This window comes from Bombina bombina, chromosome 3, assembly GCF_027579735.1.
Source record: "Bombina bombina isolate aBomBom1 chromosome 3, aBomBom1.pri, whole genome shotgun sequence".
In the NCBI taxonomy this organism is placed as follows: Eukaryota; Metazoa; Chordata; class Amphibia; order Anura; family Bombinatoridae; genus Bombina; species Bombina bombina.
This window is the reverse complement of record NC_069501.1, coordinates 165659024-165679912: the sequence shown is the minus strand read 5'-3', so window position 1 is coordinate 165679912 and position 20889 is coordinate 165659024.

Sequence of the window (20889 nt, the reverse complement as noted above, 5' to 3'; positions counted from 1 at the left end):
AGTCCGTGTGTAGAGGTAAGTGTAGGAACGTGTATGCCAAATAGGTTCCATCTTCAAATGCCCAGAGATCTGATGCAGACAGATGTACGAAGAGGAGGCATCCGGAGACTCCAACAGGACATTCAAAAGGCAGCGTGCTCCAGAGTGCTGAAGAAACTGGCCTAGTTGCGACTTACTCCTCAGTGGTCATGTCTCCAGGGGATCCGTCACCCGCTCGGCTGTATCAGGTAAGTCTCCTCTGGTAGGGCGGGTACCGGCCTCGTGTTTTGGCTGAGACGGGATCTTCTCAGGTTCCCCAGTGGGTCCCTTCAAACTGTCAGCTCTATCCCAATGGGGAAGGGAGTCTCTGTGATCAACTCCTACTAGGTGTTCCATCGTAGCGGGTAGGGTCTTATCCGAGTTCAGGATGAAGTTATCTTGCTCTGCGCTAGGTCTCTCTAGTCCCAGATCCATTCTGAGAGAGGCGAGGTGGCTGTCCATTTTAAGAGCAAGTAGATGTAAGAGGGCTTGAATATCCTCCTCCATGGTTGGGTAGAGCAGTCGTTCTGGCTATCCGTTACTAAGTCGCTAATTTTACTCCTTCCTGCGTCTCAAAGGTGCCCCTAGATGTGTTAGAATTCAAAGTATAAGCTCTCTACCCGGAAAGCAAGGAACCGGTGTGGGGGGGGGGAAGATAATAGGATAGTTATATAGGCCGCAGCCCGCCATCTGAGTCATCTAGGATCTCCGTATGAGGGAAAGTAACTAAAAGAGTCATCACTTGATCACTAGTCCCTTCTTTGATAATAAAAATGATATTATTGCAAGGTGCAGGTTGTAGATTATCCAGATATTTAGGATTAATAGCAGAGCAACCAAAAATCACGTCTGGACATGGCTGCGGCTTAGACATGCTCCGATTTGCTACTTATTTTAATATTAAATTATATTAAGTTTTAAAATTCAGTTTTAACTTTTATATATGGACTAACATCAAAATTAGTTAAGATGTGGTACATTAATATTGCCTATAAAAGCATTGAGTAATTTTCATTTGTTGTCTACATAATATGCTCTAATAAAAATAAAGCAAACATTTATATTAATGGGAAATACTGATTGTAATGTAACTGCACTTACATCCGACAATATAATACCTTTATCGTTTAGCTGTTTCTTAATACAGTATACAGTAAATTGGAATCCATTCACAAAAATAGGCATATACTTCCATTATATAGACCTGCATTTATTTATTCTAAAATACATTTTTAAAGAGACCAGGGTGGAGCATGACGTAGGTGAGTAAGGGTTAAAAGGCATCATGGGGGCATGAGCAAATGGGAGTATGGGAAGAAGGGTGCCTGGAGGGTTGCGTATAAGTAATAGAGCACCTGGGCGTGTTTGTAAGTGTGGGAGAAACATCTGCATGTGTGTGCCTATTAGTGGGAGAGAGGGAAAGTGCTTGGTGTGTGTGTACTAGTAGGAGAGTGCAAGGGGGTCTTTATAGGGGTGGGGCAAGTACCTGTTTGTGTGTAAGGATGGGAGAGTGCTTGAATATATATGCATAAGAATGAGTGCTTAAAGGTGTGCTTAAGTATGGGCGAGCACCGAAGGGTGTGCATAAAGGTAGGAGAAGGACTAGGAGGCACAAAAGGTGAAATTAGCTCTTGTGTGTTAAGATAAGGTTGGGAGAGGGTGTGCTAAAAGGGACAGTCTACATCAGAATTTTATTGTTTAAAAAGATAGATAAACCCTTTATTACCCATTCCCCTGTTTTCCATAACGAACATGGTTATATTAATATACTTTTTACCTATGTGATTACCTTGTATCTTGTACCTTTATTTCAATTCTTTTGACAGACTTGCATTTTAGCCAATCAGTGCTGAATCATAAATAACTCCACGGGAGTGAGCACACTGTTATCTATATGGCACACATGAACTAGCAGTGTCTAACTGTGAAAAACTGTCAAAATGCACTGAGATAAGAGGCCTTCAAGGGCTTAGAAATTAGCATATGATCCTACTTAGGTTTAGCTTTCAACAAAGAATACCAGGAGAACACAACAAATCTGATGATAAAAGTAAATTGGAAAGTTGTTTAAAATTGCATTCCCTAGCTGAATCATGAAAGTTTAAATTTGAGTAGACTGTCCCTTTTAAAGATGGTAATTTCATCTGCTTAGTGTGAAAAATTAGAAGAGAGAGCTTGGGATGAGCGTAAGAGTGGAAAGAGTGAAATTATGTTTGCCCATAAAGGTAATAGAGACCTTATATAATAGTGAAAGAATGCCTGGACGTGTGTGTGTAAAAGTGGAAGGGTGACTGAGGGGAGAAGAATGGGAAAGTGCATGGTCGGTGTTTGAGCACCTGTGTAAGGTGGGAAGAGTGTGTGTGTGTGTGGGTAGGAGAGTGCTTAGTGAGTGTGTGTAAAAGAATGAGAGTGCCTGGGGGTTGTGTGTAAGTGGGTTTGCATATGGGTGAGAACAGCACCTGTGTATGTATAAGGGTGAAAGAGTGGTTGGTGAATGCACTCTGCCACCCCTTTGGTGTGGAAGGGCTGGCAGAGAGCTTAGAGCTGTGTGACTAGGGGTGAGAGACAACCTTTTGCCTAGATTACGAGTTTTGCGTTAGAGGTTGTGCGGTGCTAACAAGCAGTTTATGCTCACCGCTGTGTTAGCCACAAAAAAGTGAGCGTAGAGCAAAATTTAGCTCCACATCTCACCTCAATACCAGCGCTGATTACGTTAGCGGTGAGCTGGTAAAACGTGCTCGTGCGCGATTTCCCCATAGGAATCAATGGGGGAGAACCGTCTGAAAAAAAACCTAACACCTGCAAAAAAGCAGCGTAAAGCTCCTAACGCAGCCCCATTGATTCCTATGGGGAAATAAAATTTATGTCTACACCCTAACATGAACCCCGAGTCTAAACACCCCTAATCTTACACTTATTAACCCATAATCTGCCGCCCCCGACATCTGCATTATATTTTTAACCCCTAATCTACCGCTCCGGACACCGCCGCCACAAACATTATACTTATGAACCCCTAATCTGCCGCCCCCAACATCGCCTACACCTACATTTTATTTACTAACCCCTAATCTGCCGCCCCCTATGTCGCCGCAACATACCTACACTTATTAACCCCTAATCTGCCGCCCCCAACATCGCCGCCACTATAATAAAGTTATTAACCCCTAAAACTAAGTCTAACCCTAACACCCCCTAACTTAAATATAATTTAAATAAATCTAAATAAAATTACTACAATTAACTAAATAATTCCTATTTAAAACTAAATACTTACCTATAAAATAAACCCTAAGCTAGCTACAATATAACTAATAGTTACACTGTAGCTATCTTAGGGTTTATTTTTATTTTACAGGCAACTTTGTATTTATTTTAACTAGGTACAATAGCTATTCACTATTTAATAACTACCTAGTTAAAATAAATACAAATATACCTGTAAAATAAAATCTAACCTAAGTTACAATTACACCTAACACTACACTATAATTAAATTAAATACAATTAATTACAATTAAATAAAATTATCTAAAGTACAAAACCCCCCCACTAAATTACAGAAAATAATAAAGAAATTACAAGATTTTTAAACTAATTACACCTACTTTAATCCCCCTAACAAAATAAAAAAGCCCCCCAAAATAAAAAAAAGCCCTACCCTACACTAAATTACAAAAGGGCCTTTTGCGGGGCATTGCCCCAAAGTAATCAGCTCTTTTACCTGTAAAAAAAAAAGTACAAATACCCACCCAACATTAAAACTCACCACCCACACAACCAACCCTACTCTAAAACCCACCCAATCCCCCCTTAAAAAACCTAACACTAACCCCTTGAAGATCACCCTACCGTAAGAAGTCTTCATTCAACCCTGCAGAAGTGGTCCTCCAGACGGGCAGAAGTCTTCATCCAGACGGCATCTTCTATCTTCATTCATCCGGCGCAGAGCGGGTCCATCTTCAAGACATCCGACGCGGAGCATCCTCTTCTGTCCACGGCCGACGACTGAATGAAGGTTCCTTTAAATGACGTCATCCAATATGGCGTCCCTTCAATTCTGACTGGCCAATAGAATGCCAGCTCAATCCTATTGGCTGATTGGATCAGCCAATAGGATTGAAGTTCAATCCTATTGGCTGATTGCATCAGCCAATAGGATTTTTTCTACCTTAATTCTGATTGGCTGATAGAATTCTATCAGCCAATCGGAATTGAAGGGACGCCATCTTGGATGACATCATTTAAAGGAACCTTCATTCAGTCGTCGGCCGTGGACAGAAGAGGATGCTCCGCATCGGATGTCTTGAAGATGGACCCGCTCCGTGCCGTCTGGATGAAGACTTCTGCCCGTCTGGAGGACCGCTTCTGCCGGGTTGGATGAAGACTTCTGCCCGTCTGGAGGACCACTTCTGCCCGGTTGGGTGAAGACTTCTCACGGTAGGGTGATCTTCAAGGGGTTAGTGTTAGGTTTTTTTAAGGGGGGATTGGGTGGGTTTTAGAGTACAGTTGGTTGTGTGGGTGGTGGGTTTTAATGTTGGGGGGGGTATTTGTACTTTTTTTTTACAGGTAAAAGAGCTGATTACTTTGGGGCAATGCCCCGCAAAAGTCCCTTTTAAGGGCTATTTGTAATTTAGTGTAGGGTAGGGCTTTTTTTATTTTGGGGGGGCTTTTTTATTTTGTTAGGGGGATTAGAGTAGGTGTAATTAGTCTAAAAATCTTGTAATTTCTTTATTATTTTCTGTAATTTAGTGTTTTTTTTTCTGTACTTTAGATAATTTTATTTAATTGTATTTAATTTAGGTAATTAATTTAATTATAGTGTAGTGTTAGGTGTAATTGTAACTTAGGTTAGGTTTTATTTTACAGGTAAATGTATCTTTATTTTAACTAGATAGTTATTAAATATTTAATAACTATTTAATAACTATTCTACCTAGTTAAAATAAATACAAAGTTGCCTGTAAAATTAAAATAAACCCTAAGCTAGATACAATGTAACTATTAGTTATATTGTAGCTAGCTTATGGTTTATTTTATAGGTAAGTATTTAGTTTTAAATAGGAATAATTTAGTTAATTGTAGTAATTGTATTTAGTGTTGTTTAAATTATATTTAAGTTAGGAGGTGTTAGGGTTAGACTTAGGTTTAGGGGTTAATAACTTTATTATAGTGGCAGCGACGTTGGGGGCGGCAGATTAGGGGTTAATAAATGTAGGTAGGTGGCGGTGATGTTAGGGACGGCAGATTAGGGGTTAATAATATTTAACTAGTGTTTGCGATGCGGGAGTGCGGCGGTTTAGGGGTTAATATGTTTATTATAGTGGCGGCGATGTCCGGTTCGGCAGATTAGGGGTTAAAATTTTTATTTTAGTGTTTGCGATGTGGGGAGGCCTCGGTTTAGGGGTTAATAGGTAGTTTATGGGTGTTAGTGTACTTTTTACCACTTTAGTTAAGAGTTTTATGTTACGGCGTTGTAGTGTAAAACTCTTAACTACTGACTTTAAAATGCGGTACCAGTCTTGACAGGAGAGGGTGTACCACTCACTTTTGGTCAGACTCGTAATACCGGCGCTATGCAAGTCCTATTGAAAATATAGGATACGCAATTGACGTAAGTGGATTTGCGGTATTTCCGAGTCTGGCCAAAAAAGTGAGTGGTACACCTGTACCTGCAAGACTCGTATTACCAGCGGGCGTTAAAAAGCAGCGTTAGGACCTCTTAAAGCTGCTTTTTAAGGCTAATGCACAACTCGTTATCTAGGCCTTCATGTTTCATCTCTGCCTGTAACTTGGGAGATGTGACCAGCTTAGTTGGAAAGGTTGGGAGGAATGGGATGATGTCCTCTGTGTTAAATTGAATTCTAATTTAAATATTAAGAAATGGAGGCCTAGATTTAGAGTTTTGTCGGTAACGACCCGCGTAGCTAACGCTGGCTTTTTTCTGGCCGCACCTTTTAAATACCTCTGGTATTGAGAGTTCACAGAATGGCTGCGTTAGGCTCCAAAAAGGGAGCGTAGAGCATATTTAACGCCACTGCAACTCTCGATACCAGAGTTGCTTACGGACACGGCCAGCTTCAAAAACGTGCTCGTGCACGATTCCCCCATAGAAAACAATGGGGCTGTTTGAGCTGAAAAAAAACCTAACACCTGCAAAAAAGCCGCGTTCAGCTCCTAACGCAGCCCCATTGTTTCCTATGGGGAAACACTTCCTACGTCTGCACCTAACACTCTAACATTTACCCCGAGTCTAAACACCCCTAACCTTACACTTATTAACCTCTATTCTGCCGCCCCCGCTATCGCTGAACCCTGCATATTATTATTAACCCCTAATCTGCCGCTCCGTAAACCGCCACTACTTACATTATCCCTATGTACCCCTAATCTGCTGCCCCTAACACCGCCGACCCCTATATTATATTTATTAACCCCTAATCTGCTCCCCACAACGTCGCCTCCACCTGCCTACACTTATTAACCCCTAATCTGCCGAGCGGACCGCACCGCTATTATAATAAAGTTATTAACCCCTAATCCGCCTCACTAACCCTATAATAAATAGTATTAACCCCTAATCTGCCCTCCCTAACATCGCCGACACCTAACTTCAAACATTAACCCCTAATCTGCCGACTGGAGCTCACCTCTATTCTAATAAATGTATTAACCCCTAAAGCTAAGTCTAACCCTAACACTAAAACCCCCCTAAGTTAAATATAATTTAAATCTAACGAAATTAATTAACTCTTATTAAATAAATTATTCCTATTTAAATCTAAATACTTACCTGTAAAATAAATCCTAATATAGCTACAATATAAATTATATTTATATTATAGCTATTTTAGGATTTATATTTATTTTACAGGTAACTTTGTATTTATTTTAACCAGGTACAATAGCTATTAAATAGTTAAGAACTATTTAATAGCTAAAATAGTTAAAATAATTACAAAATTACCTGTAAAATAAATCCTAACCTAAGTTACAATTAAACCTAACACTACACTATCAATAAATTAATTAAATAAAATACCTACAATTACCTACAATTAAACCTAACACTACACTATCAATAAATTAATTAAATACAATATCTACAAATAAATACAATGAAATAAACTAACTAAAGTACAAAAAATAAAAAAGAACTAAGTTACAAAAAATAAAACAATATTTACAAACATCAGAAAAATATTACAACAATTTTAAACTAATTACACCTACTCTAAGCCCCCTAATAAAATAACAAAGCCCCCCAAATTAAAAAATGCCCTACCCTATTCTAAATTACTAAAGTTCAAAGCTCTTTTACCTTACCAGCCCTGAACAGGGCCCTTTGCGGGGCATGCCCCAAAGAATTCAGCTCTTTTGCCTGTAAAAAAAACACATACAATACCCCCCCCCAACATTACAACCCACCACCCACATACCCCTAATCTAACCCAAACCCCCCTTAAATAAACCACTAAAAAACACTAAGCCCCTGAAGATCTTCCTACCTTATCTTCACCATACCAGGTTCACCGATCGATCCAGAAGAGCTCCTCCGATGTCTTGATCCAAGCCCAAGCGGGGGGCTGAAGATGTCCATGATCCGGCTGAAGTCTTCTATCAACGGCATCTTCAATCTTCTTTCTTCCGGATCCATCTTGCAGACCTCCGACGCGGAAAATCCTGCTGGCACGACGGACTACCGACGAATGAAGGCTCCTTTAAGGGATGTCATCCAAGATGGCGTCCCTTCGAATTCTGATTGGCTGATAGGATTCTATCAGCCAATCGGAATTAAGGTAGGAATATTCTGATTGGCTGATGGAATCAGCCAATCAGAATCAAGTTCAATCCGATTGGCTGATCCGATCAGCCAATCAGATTGAGCTCGCGTTCTATTGGCTGTTCTGATCAGCCAATAGAATGCGAGCTCAATCTGATTGGCTGATCGGATCGGCCAATCGGATTGAACTTGATTCTGACTGGCTGATTCCATCAGCCAATCAGAATATTCCTACCTTTATTCCGATTGGCTGATAGAATCCTATCAGCCAATCGGAATTCGAGGGACGCCATCTTGGATGACATCCCTTAAAGGAGCCTTCATTCGTCGGTAGTCCGTCGGGCCAGCAGGATGTTCCGCGTCGGAGGTCTGCAAGATGGATCCGGAAGAAAGAAGATTGAAGATGCCGTTGATAGAAGACTTCAGCCAGATCATGGACCTCTTCAGCTCCCGCTTGGATGAAGACTTCAGCCGGATCATGGAGATCTTCAGCCCCCCGCTTGGGCTTGGATCAATACATAGGAGGAGCTCTTCTGGATCGATCGGTGAACCTGGTATGGTGAAGATAAGGTAGGAAGATCTTCAGGGGCTTAGTGTTAGGTTTATTTAAGGGGGGTTTGGGTTAGATTAGGGGTATGTGGGTGGTGGGTTGTAATGTTGGGGGGGGGTATTGTATGTGTTTTGTTTTACAGGCAAAAGAGCTGAATTCTTTGGGGCATGCCCCGCAAAGGGCCCTGTTCAGGGCTGGTAAGGTAAAAGAGCTTTGAACTTTAGTAATTTAGAATAGGGTAGGGCATTTTTTTATTTTGGGGGGCTTTGTTATTTTATTAGGGGGCTTAGAGTAGGTGTAATTAGTTTAAAATTGTTGTAATATTTTTCTGATGTTTGTAAATATTTTTTTATTTTTTGTAACTTAGTTCTTTTTTATTTTTTGTACTTTAGTTAATTTTATTGTAGTTATTTGTAGATATTGTATTTAATTAATTTATTGATAGTGTAGTGTTAGGTTTAATTGTAGATAATTGTAGGTAGTTTATTTAATTTATTTATTGATAGTGTAGTGTTAGGTTTAATTGTAACTTAGGTTAGGATTTATTTTACAGGTAATTTTGTAATTATTTTAACTATTTTAGCTATTAAATAGTTCTTAACTATTTAATAGCTATTGTACCTGGTTAAAATAAATACAAAGTTACCTGTAAAATAAATATAAATCCTAAAATAGCTATAATATAAATATAATTTATATTGTAGCTATATTAGGATTTATTTTACAGGTAAGTATTTAGATTTAAATAGGAATAATTTATTTAATAAGAGTTAATTAATTTCGTTAGATTTAAATTATATTTAACTTAGGGGGGTGTTAGTGTTAGACTTAGCTTTAGGGGTTAATACATTTATTAGAATAGCGGTGAGCTCCAGTCGGCAGATTAGGGGTTAATGTTTGAAGTTAGGTGTCGGCGATGTTAGGGAGGGCAGATTAGGGGTTAATACTATTTATTATAGGGTTAGTGAGGCGGATTAGGGGTTAATAACTTTATTATAATAGCGGTGCGGTCCGCTCGGCAGATTAGGGGTTAATAAGTGTAGGCAGGTGGAGGCGACGTTGTGGGGGGCAGATTTGGGGTTAATAAATATAATATAGGGGTCAGCTGTGTTAGGGGCAGCAGATTATGGGTACATAAGGATAACGTAAGTAGCGGCGCTTTGCGGTCGGCAGATTAGGGGTTAATTATTGTAGGTAGCTGGCGGCGACGTTGTGGGGGGCAGGTTAGGGGTTAATAAATATAATATAGGGGTCAGCGGTGTTAGGGGCAGCAGATAAGGGGTACATAAGGATAACGTAGGTGGCGGTCGGCAGATTAGGGGTTAAAAAAATTTAATCGAGTGGCGGCGATGTGGGGGGACCTCGGTTTAGGGGTACATAGGTAGTTTATGGGTGTTAGTGTACTTTAGAGCACAGTAGTTAAGAGCTTTATGAACCGGCGTTAGCCCAGAAAGCTCTTAACTACTGACTTTTTCTGCGGCTGGAGATTTGTCGTTAGATTTCTAACGCTCACTTCAGACACGACTCTAAATACCGGAGTTAGAAAGATCCCATTGAAAAGATAGGATACGCAATTGACGTAAGGGGATCTGCGGTATGGAAAAGTCGCGGCTGAAAAGTGAGCGTTAGACCCTTTCCTGACTGACTCCAAATACCGGCGGTAGCCTAAAACCAGAGTTAGGAGCCTCTAACGCTGGTTTTCACGGCTACCGCCAAACTCTAAATCTAGGCCGGAATGATTAAAAAATAATCACTTTCCCTACAATAATGCCCTTGAGGGTAAAAAATCCTTCTCAATACAGTTTTTTGGGGGCGGGGAGTGATTCCTGGTTTCTATTGGGGTGAAGGGCACTGGGAAGTTTTCATCTTCCCTCCACACCTAGACATACAACACTATGAACTGCAGGCAATAGTGAAAAGCAGGAATGTAAGGCTTACAAGCCGGCCATCTTTGGTTCAGCACCTGGGTAGTGCTTGCTGATTGGTGGCTAAATGTAGCCACCAATCAGCAAGTGCTATCCAGGGTTCTGAACCAAAAATGGGCCAGCTCCTATGCTTACGTTCTTGCTTTTCAAATAAAGATATCAAGAGAACAAATAAAAATTGATAATGGGAGTAAATTAGAAAGTTGCTTAAAATTGCATGCACTATCTAAATCATAAAAGAAAAAAATTTGGGTTCAGTATCCCTTTAAAACATCTTGTCATTTTTTACGTTTTTTATGTAGCAAGTATCCCAGTTACAACATCTAAATATTATTAGTTTAAGAAATAAAAGGCAAGTGTGCATATCCCAGAATATTTCAGATATTGCTTTCTGTTGAAAGGAATTTTTTTTATAATTCCAGTTTTACTGGATCCAAACACATCAAATCTTTGAAAATATTACAGCAACAAATAATAAAGAAAATGACTCATAGAGAAAATACACACATATATAGTTCTTTGATATTATGTACTATTCATGTTAACACATTTCTGAATCTATTATCATCACATACACAGCTCAACTCATACATTTTATTGTGGCATACTTGATTATAGAAATGCTTTACCTGGCATATTATTGTTGTGATATTTCACTGTGGAACTATATCTCTTTGATATGATAGAGTAACCAGTTTTATTGAAACCAGTGCCAGAAACTCATAGTAAAAAGACTCTTACTAATAGTTAAAGGGACAGTCAACACCAAAATAGTTATTGTTTAAAAAGATAGATAACGCCTTTACTAGCAATTCCCCAGCTTTGCACAACCAACATTGTTATATTAATATACTTTATAACATTTAAAACTCTAAATTTCTGCCTGTTTCTAAGCCACTACAGCCTCTTATCACATGCTTTTATTAGCTAATCCATGTGGGCCATATAGATAACATTGTGTTCTCTCCTGTGGAACTGTGGCTGACACTGCACTAATTGGCTAACATGCTAGTCAATAGATAATAAATAAATAACCATGTGATCAGGGGGCTGTCAAAAGAGGTTTAGATAAAAGGCAATCACAGAGGTAAAACGTTTATTAATATAACCATGTTGACTGTGCAATACTGGGGAATGGGTAATAAAGATATTATCTAACTTTTTAGACAATAAAAATGTTGGAGTTGACTCTCCATTTAACTGTTACTAAAGAATAAACATTTGATTATGATCCTGATCCAAGAATTGGAGTTGCAAGGCAGAAATACTGTTCACAGCTTTTTTTCATATATCAGCTCCATTCCTGTCAATGGATTGAATTCTAGAATATTGCCTTTCTTCCTTCTGGGACTAGAAAGCTTGAGGCAGACTCTGGTTGGTTGAATAGGTGAGCCTGGGTGGTCCACAGCAGGTTCAAGCACTTTTTTTTGTGGAGTTGTGCATTTTGAGTACAGAACTAGAGTATTTATGGACTGTGTTCCCATTTTCTTTAAGAACAGGACATTTATGTGTTTTAACCTGTTAACATGCTCGTCATCTGCTCAATGCCTTAACTAAATTGTCATATTGTTGTGCTTTCAGAACTGATCGTGACCCCCCTGCAGTTACTGGCCCATATGAGGTGAGCAAAGATTTCAGCATTGCAGGGGGAATCTGGCGATGGCAGTGACATCACCAACACGGAAACTAGGAAGTGCTGCAGGAAGCTTAAAGGGACATGCCACCCACATTTTTTCTTTTATGATTTAGAAAAAGAATGCAATTTTAAACATCTTTCTAATTTACTTATATTATCTAATTTGTTTTATTCTCTTGATATTCTTTGATGATTGGTTGCTGCACATAGAAGCCTCGTGTGATTGGCTCACCATGTGCATTGCTTTTTCTTCAACTAAGGATATCTAAAAAATGAAGCAAAATAAATAATGGAAGTAAATTGTAATGTTGTTTAAATTTCTATTCTCTATCTGAATCATGAAAGAAAGATTTTGGGTTTAGTGGCCCATAAAGGGAGCTAGATTGGTCGGTGGGGGGGGGGGGGGGGTACATATTCAAACCCCTCAAACTCAGCTCCCTTAAGCCCTAGAAACCCACAATGCCTGCCCTTTGAAACACAATCGTAACTTGGGGTATAAAGTGTAAACACTATATTTAAAAAATAAAAATACATATTTTTTTTAAATTAGGGTGGTCTCTAGGCACTTATAACAGCCCATCAAAAAGGCCTTGGAACCAAAGGATCCCTTGTTTTAAAGCCCATCTTTAAAATAGAGCCCCTACATAGTTTTAAAAGCCAATACAATAATTACAGAGACACTCAAGTCAAATTTAAACTTTAATGATTAAGAAAAAGCAGCAATCTTAAGCAACTTTCAAATTTACTTCCTTTAACAAAATGTTAACAGTCTTTTTATTTTTACACATTATGAGTCACCAGTTTCTACTGAGCATGTGCAAAACTTCCCAGAATATATGTATATGCATTTGTTATAGGCTGATGGCTGTCATATGATACAGGAATGGAAATAGACATAACTTTGAAATGTATCTCAGAAAAAAACTACTACTCATTTGAAGTTCAGCCTAAGTGCTATTGCATTGTCTTTTTATCATGCATTGGTTGATTATGCAGTTCTAATGTATTTTCTGGTCCTTTAATAAAATTAATAAAAATGCATTTATTTGAGTAGAGTCTCATGGTACCCCCTATGTGCACATCAAAGTTATACAACTATACCAAAAGTCCCTTATTTATAAGAGGAAACACCTTTTTACAATAGATTGTACAAAACACACACAGACAAGCACACACTATTGTTTACAACATTGTTTACTTAAATTATAATACAAGTATGCACTTTTTAACCCTTTCGTGACAGGGCTAAAGTGCCTACATCGGACAAATCGTGCACACGATCGCAAGATTTCAATCATTGGATCGTGTCTGGGGGGCGTGCCTACAACCCTAGGAACGCCCTCCAGACCGCGATCAAATCCTGACAGCACAGAAGGCTTCAGGACAGCCTTAGCTATGACGTTCTATTCCGTCATAACGTCTTTAAAGCCCAGTCTAATTATGACGGAATAGAACGGCATAACGGCTTTAAAAGGTTAATACATTTTGTTGTACAGTTCTCACTTGTCATGATATATACATAAAATAATGGGTAAGTGTGAATCTGCTGAAATAATAAACAATATATAATATAGTTAGGTTCTCACTGAAAAAATGGCCTCAAGTAGGGGTTAAATGCTTACAGCATCTAGAAACTCCAAAACAGCTCAGCACAGTGTGAAAATTGATCAGCAGTTAAAGGGATAAAAAAGAGGCTAAGGGGATTTATTAAAGATTTATTAAATGGCGGTGAACAATATTTACTGTAGCAAATTATGTCCGCCTGACAGCGCTAAATGCCGACAGCATACGCCGAAATGCTTGTGCAATGCCACCCCCTGCACATTCACGGGCAATTCGGCCGTTAGCAGGGGGTGTCAATTATTTTGATTTTTAGTCCACCACCTAAAAGGTGGCGGGCGAGTTAAGGAGCAGCTTCTTATGTCCTGTTTCCGGAGAACACAGAAGTCTTGCGTGGAACAAGCAGAATCCGCTGCTTGGTAACTATACCCCTATGTGTGCATGAAAGGGAAAATTATTATTATCACTATATTAATAGTAGTAGTACTTGAAATGGAATCTTATTATTATCATCAGTAGAAGAAGTGCATGAAAGGGAGGAATATTATTATTATTATTTATTTGTAATTCCTGTTAAAAACAAAACAAAAAAGAAACAGAGTAAACAAAACAAATTAATATAAATACATTGTTCTAGAGTACAGAAAAAAAACCTTCCCCCAAACGCACAGGTCTAACAACTGTTTGGCACAGCAGCAAAAAGTAAATAAATACAGGTATACCTCACTTTACATCGCTTCACTTTACAGCGCTTCGCTAATACAGCGCTTCGCTAATACAGCGCTTTGTGGAGCTGAAGTTCAACCTCCAAGGATTTTAAAACAGTGCTGTAATCTTCGTGAGATTGCAAGAAAAGTGACTGGCACCATTTTATTATGCGTAGTTCACTCTGTTTACAGCATTACAGTGCAATCTGTGTCTCAGTGCTATAGTCTGGCAAATTTTACTACAGTAATTGTCACTATTTTACAGGTACAGTATTTATTGAATACTGTGCTGTGCGAGTGTTAAACTAAACTTAGCTCTATTGTACACATAATATAAGTTAGTTAAAACATGTTTTTAAGTTTTTAAACACACTGGCAAGTGAAAAGAAAGCTAAAACTGCCTTGTTTCACTTTAAGGCGGTTTTCACTTTACAGCGGGGCTCCGGTCCCTAACCCGCTGTATGAGCGGGGTATACCTGTATATGATGTTAGCATAAAATGTCACTGGTATGTTATACAATTTTCTATGATAAAATACCTGGTTTATTTACCCCAGAATTATTTTATAGTTTCCCTTTTGCCACACAATTGTGCCATGTTTAATACCTTTTGTATTTTTGATTAATTGCAGAAGTAAAACAAAACGGAATTAATTAAACATAACTGTCCTCTTCAATGTAAAGACTAACACCATCTGTACAGCCTCGTACAATGTAAGTTACAGTAACTCCTAGGCTGCCAGACATAACTGTTATATAAAAGGAGTTTGGAACTTGAAAGATCAGCTGCTTTTTATAATGGCAATGGACAAGAGGACAGCTGAGCTGATCAAGAGTGCCACTGGGTTCACAAATGTCACGAGGACACATGACATCTGACAGAATGCAGCACCAGCCTATGAGCCAGCACTGCTCACAGCGTGCCAAAATAAAGGCAGGCTAAGGGCCGATTACCTCACGCTTTCGGTAATCCATTGCTTTAGTCTTGTACTCTAAAGATGGCTGTAGACGCTGATGTCGTTGTTCCTGAACTGTCAAAGCTTTTGGAACAGGATCCTTACCTCAAACCGTTCGAGGAGGATTTTCAGCGGAGGTGAGGATAGGTAGATAGCGATGCTTACTCGTGCCGTGTTTCTCATCAGTGCTGTATTAGCTGCTGCTCTACACCAAACTGCGACGTGACCCCTTGATATGCACTGACCTCTCTCATTCATTGCCCCACATAATAAGCGGTTGTGCATTGCAAGGTGTCAATTAAGGCGCCCGGGGGCACAGTGACAGCACAGGACAGCTCTTAAAGTTTTTATATTTAATTTTTTATTCCTTTTAATTTAATGCCTTCTACTACATTTTCTTACAATATGTAACACATAGAGTGTGTGTATGTATGTATGTATATATATATATATATATATATATATATATGTGTGTGTGTGTATATATATATATATAGGCTTACCATAATTTTTTGAGGGGAAACTGGGACTAGCTGGTGCAGTGCCAGTGGGGGTGTGGTCAAGGGGGCGTGGCGATTACCGGTCCTTTTAAAGTAGTAGCTTTTATGTGCGTAATGTTTTGTGGATACTCTACCCTTCTTCAGTCTCACAACAAGTGAATCACACAGTTTAAACAGACCATAACACCACCCCCTAGTGAAAAAGGCACCATTACGTTGTCATGGCAACCCATACACAACATTAGCAAATAAATCATTCATCTAAATCTCAGATTCTAAATAATGTCAAACATCAAGCATAATGATCAATTTAATAAAATAGTGAAAAGCACATACATCACACAATGTAATATCTGCAGTGTAATATGTGTTTTATGTGTCTAATTAAGGAACAGATCCAAATACTGATAAGGCATAAATACAACATTGAATGAAATAAGTAAAAAAGAAACACGTACCTGCAAAGCTGTTTAATAGGCTACTCTATACCATAATGCAGGAAGATTACAGCCAAAATGTTATTCTGCATGAAGTAAAGAAAGATCCACGCCAGTCCTGCATGTATGCACTTCCTGGTCATACCCATATGATTCCCCTAAAGGTTTATCACCGGTGATGTCACCAGGGGTCGGGGGGGGGGGGGTTAAATTCTTAGAAAAATAAAATAAGTAGTACTACAAAATTAAAAAAACCTTATGCTGCTCACTCAGCCTGTATTACTAAATGTAAACTTTGAAGGACACAAACGTTAAGCTAAGCAGAGCTGTATGTAACAAAGTATCAGCATCCAACTATGCTGGAGAGCCACATTCCAGTCATTTTGAATAATGTGTCTGGGTTTCAGGTGGTCTGAAACCCGAACACATGATTTGAAACCTGGAGGTGGCAACCCTATTGGGACAGAATGAACAACCGGGTGGGACACTGGGACAGCGCCTCCAAACAGGGACAATCCCAGTAAAAGTGGGACTTCTGGTAAGCCTATATATATATATATATATATATATATATATATATATATATATATATATATATATATATATATATATATATATATATATATATATATATATATATATACTCTTGCTTAAAAGGGGAAATGACCCTCCTAAAATAAATGTAAATGGAGTGTAAAATTTTGGACAACTTTTTTTTAAATTTACTTCTATTATTAATTTTGTTTAGTTATCCTGGTTGAATAGTACTCTTTGGTGAGCTCAGGCATGTGATTGTGCACAAGTCATGGCCATCAGTGTTTGTAGCAATGTTTACAGTAATTAAAATAACAATAAAAGTGAGTATGTATTTAAAATATATGTACCGTAAGTGTGTATATATATATATATATATATATATATATATATATATATTATTATTATTATTATTATTATTATTATTATTATTATTATTATTTTTTTTTTTTTTTGCTTTGTTCTCTTGGTATTCTTAGTTGAAACACTAAACCTAGGAGGTTCATATGCAAATTTCTAAGCCTGTAAAGGCTGCCTCTTCTTCTCTCAGGGCGTTTTGACAATTTTTTACCACTAGAGAGTGTTAGTTCATGTGTGTCATATAGATAACAATGTGCTCATGCATGTGGAGTTCAGGTGAGCCAGCTCTGTTTGGCTAAAATGGATGTCTGTCAAAAGAACTGAAATAAGGGGGCAGCCTGCAGAGGCTTATATACAAGGTAATCACAGAGGTAAAAAGTGTATTTTTATAACTGTTGGTTATGCAAAACTAGGGAATGGGTAATAAAGGGATTATCTTACTTTTTTTTTTTTTTTTTTTTTTTTTTTTTTTTTTTTTTTTTAAACAATAAAAATTCTGGTGTAAACTGTCCCTTTTTAAGTTTGGACTTTACTGTATCTTTAAGCATTACCAATTTTTGTACATAAGTATATATCTTATCAATAAGTAATTAACAATTTTATATAAATTTCTCAATCTGCTGGGACTTGAAAAGCTGTGCGGGCCCTCCTGAAAAGGTTGGACATCCCTGCAAAGCTTTTGGAAATAATTCTGCATTATCAATGATTCATGGGGAAATTCTTCTCCCACTTTTTTTTTTTTTTTTTGTGTGTGTGTAAAATAACTGGTAATGGAATCAATATTTGCACTATTTATATGTTTGTAAACAAATGCCAATCATATATTGGGGAATATCTTGGGTTGATGACTTTAGTCTTAGATTTTAAAATGTGTTTTAAAAATTGCTGCTGCTGACATTTGAATGTAAGTTGATGATTCTTGCCTCAAACCTAGTGGTTAAAAAAATATTTTTTAATTGTTTTCTCTTTCTTTCCATTCCATATTTCTATGGTGTGTGTGTGTGTGTGTGTGTGTTTTTTTTTTTAAGCTAACAGTATTGCATTTAAATGGCCATTATAGTAGAACAATTACATGTTCTAATTTTGTTAGTGTAATTTTTAGCACTCGCATCCCTGCAACTCTGTTTAACCCTCTAACAACTAACACTGCTGATTGGGTCACCAGCTGTTTATGCTTGGGACTGGCAAAAGGATTTAGCACACAGTAAAAATGTCCCTTGGGCTGCTGGGCACCACAGAGAACTGCTGGTCCTGAGTGAAAACTGACAGTGACTCATTCAGCTGTGATGGTCATACGGTGGGCCGCCTCTACTAATCTGAATGCATTTTGACAGTTTTTCACCACTAGAGGACATTAGTTCATGTGTGTCATATAGATAACATTGAGCTCATGCACGTGAAGTTACCTAGGAGTTAGCACTGATTGGCTAAAATGCAAGTCTGTCAAAAGAACTGAAATAAGGGGGCAATTTGCAGAGGCTTAGATACATGGTAATTACAGTGGTAAAAAGTGTATTATAACGGTTTAAAAAAACTGGGGAATGGGTAATAAAGGGATTATCTATCTTTTTAAACAACAAAAAATTCTGGTGTTGACTGTCCCTTTTAACTCTAGGTGCTTACTGTTTTGATTCATTATGTACTATTGCTATTTTTTTCCTCCTGTAACATTTTGTCTGTATACCACACAGGTCTCCCTTCTAAAGTGTTGGCATTTTTAAAGACACTAGTATTTATGTAAGCAATGATAACAAATAAATTATTTTACATCTACTATTTAATTAATATAATTAAAAGGACTCTGAACCCTTTTTTTTTTTTTTTTTTTTTTTTTTTTGTGATTCAGAGCATGCGACTTTCTAATTTACTCCTATTGGCAAATGTTCTTCATGCTCTTGGTATCTTTATTTGAAAAGCAAGAATGTAAGTTTAGATGCCGGCCCATTTTTGGTGAACAACCTGGGTTGTTTTTGTTAATTGGTGAATAAATTCATCCACCAATAAACAAGTGCTGTCCAGGGTCTGGACTTTCTTTTTTAAATAATGATAGCAAAAGAACAAAGAAAAATTGATAATAGGAGGAAATTAGAAAGTTGCTTAAAAAAATTGCATGTTCTATCTGAATCACAAAATTAAAAAAAATGGTTTCATTATCCCTTTTAAAGGGACATTAAACCCAGCATTTTCATTTCATGATTCAGATAGAACTTATCATTTTTAAACTACTTTCCATTTCACTTCTGTTATCAAATTTTTCTTTATTCTCTTGTTATCCTTTGAAAAGCAGTGAGGTAAGCTCAGGTACATGTACGTGTCAGCAGCACTGTATAGCAGCAGTTTTGCAATAATGTTAAGCACTATATCAGAGCACTTCCCCCCCCCCCCCCCGCCATTTAATCCTCCAAACGTGCGCACTATGTATCTAGGTAGACCCTGTCAAACCCAGGAGCCACTGGTTCCTATAATTTTACCCCTGGCCTCTGACTTTTTGGGTGACTATATATCTATTTACAAGTAAAGTAGTACATTTAGTGCTAAGGGTTTGTCTTGTGTATATGTATGTGTGTGTATATATGTATGCGCTATTGACTTTTTTTTTTTTTTTTTTTTTTTTTTTTTTTTTTAAATTAATTGTAATATGTACCAAGTTCAACCTCCTAAGTATATAGCTGTTATTTTAAGAGCAGGCTAGATATATTTTCCCCTAACCTTATAGCTGGTTATTTACCATTGCATATAGATATTCAGGATTTTTTTTTTTATGTTCAAATGAAGTCCAGACTTACTTTAAGAGGCCCCTTGCCAAGGAGGAAAAACCTTTGCATTGGTGGAGAGTTAACAAAGATAAATATCCCACCTTGGTGGAATTGGCAAAACCCTACTTATGCATCTGAGCGCCTCTTCTCTGCTGCAGGCAAAATAACTTTTAAAAAGAGAGCCAGCCTCAGCCAGGAGCATGCGGACATTTGACATTTTTGCATTTCAATGCAAAGTTTCTGAAAGGGTGAATAACATGTTATGAACAGTGATCGTCTAAAGCTTTCTAGAAACCTTTCATGGTTTTGTTTAGCTTAAAGTGATGGTAAATCCTAGCGTTTAGGAAATGCTAGGATTTACAAACGTAACAAATAAAGGGGACTTTCATTCATGAAGTATAAAATACTTCATTCTGAAAGCCCCTTTATTTGTTATCAGCGTTTGCTGCGCTGAGCTGCTAAAGGCAGCACACGGCAGAACGCAATTTGGCTGAGAGGTGACGTTTCCACCTCTTAGCCAATAGCTGTGCGGGAAATACAGCTTGGCGCCAGGTTTTGTGTATTTCCGGCACGGCTATTGGCTAAGAGGTGGAAACGTCACCTCTCAGCCAAATTGCGTTCTGCCGTGTGCTGCCTTTAGCAGCTCAGCGCATCAAACGCTGATAACAAATAAAGGGGCTTTCAGAATGAAGTATTTTATACTTCATGAATGAAAGTCCACTTTATTTGTTACGTTTGTAAATCCTAGCGTTTCCCAAACGCTAGGGTTTACCATCACTTTAATTATAAAAAATTGTTATGCTGCTTAAAAAGTGGACAAAACAGTTGTGTTAATGTAACCTTTTAGTGAAGTTTATATTTGTAACACTCGGTATGGGGATTTTATTTTAAATATAGGAAAAGGGGGTGTGGTGTTTTTTATTTTTTTTTATTATCCGATTTTAGTCGAAAAAAAATAATCGGCCGATTAATTGATTATGAAAATAATTGTTAGTTGCAGCCCTACTGTACATAAACAGACATTTTTTTTTTTTTTTTTTTTTCTTTGTATCATATTTTATGTACAAATCTCATTGGTGAGTCCTAATCTTATACATTTTAGTATGTGACACATATTTAAAGGGACATTCAACACTGCCCACAACATTAATCTATGTTGAAAAACTAA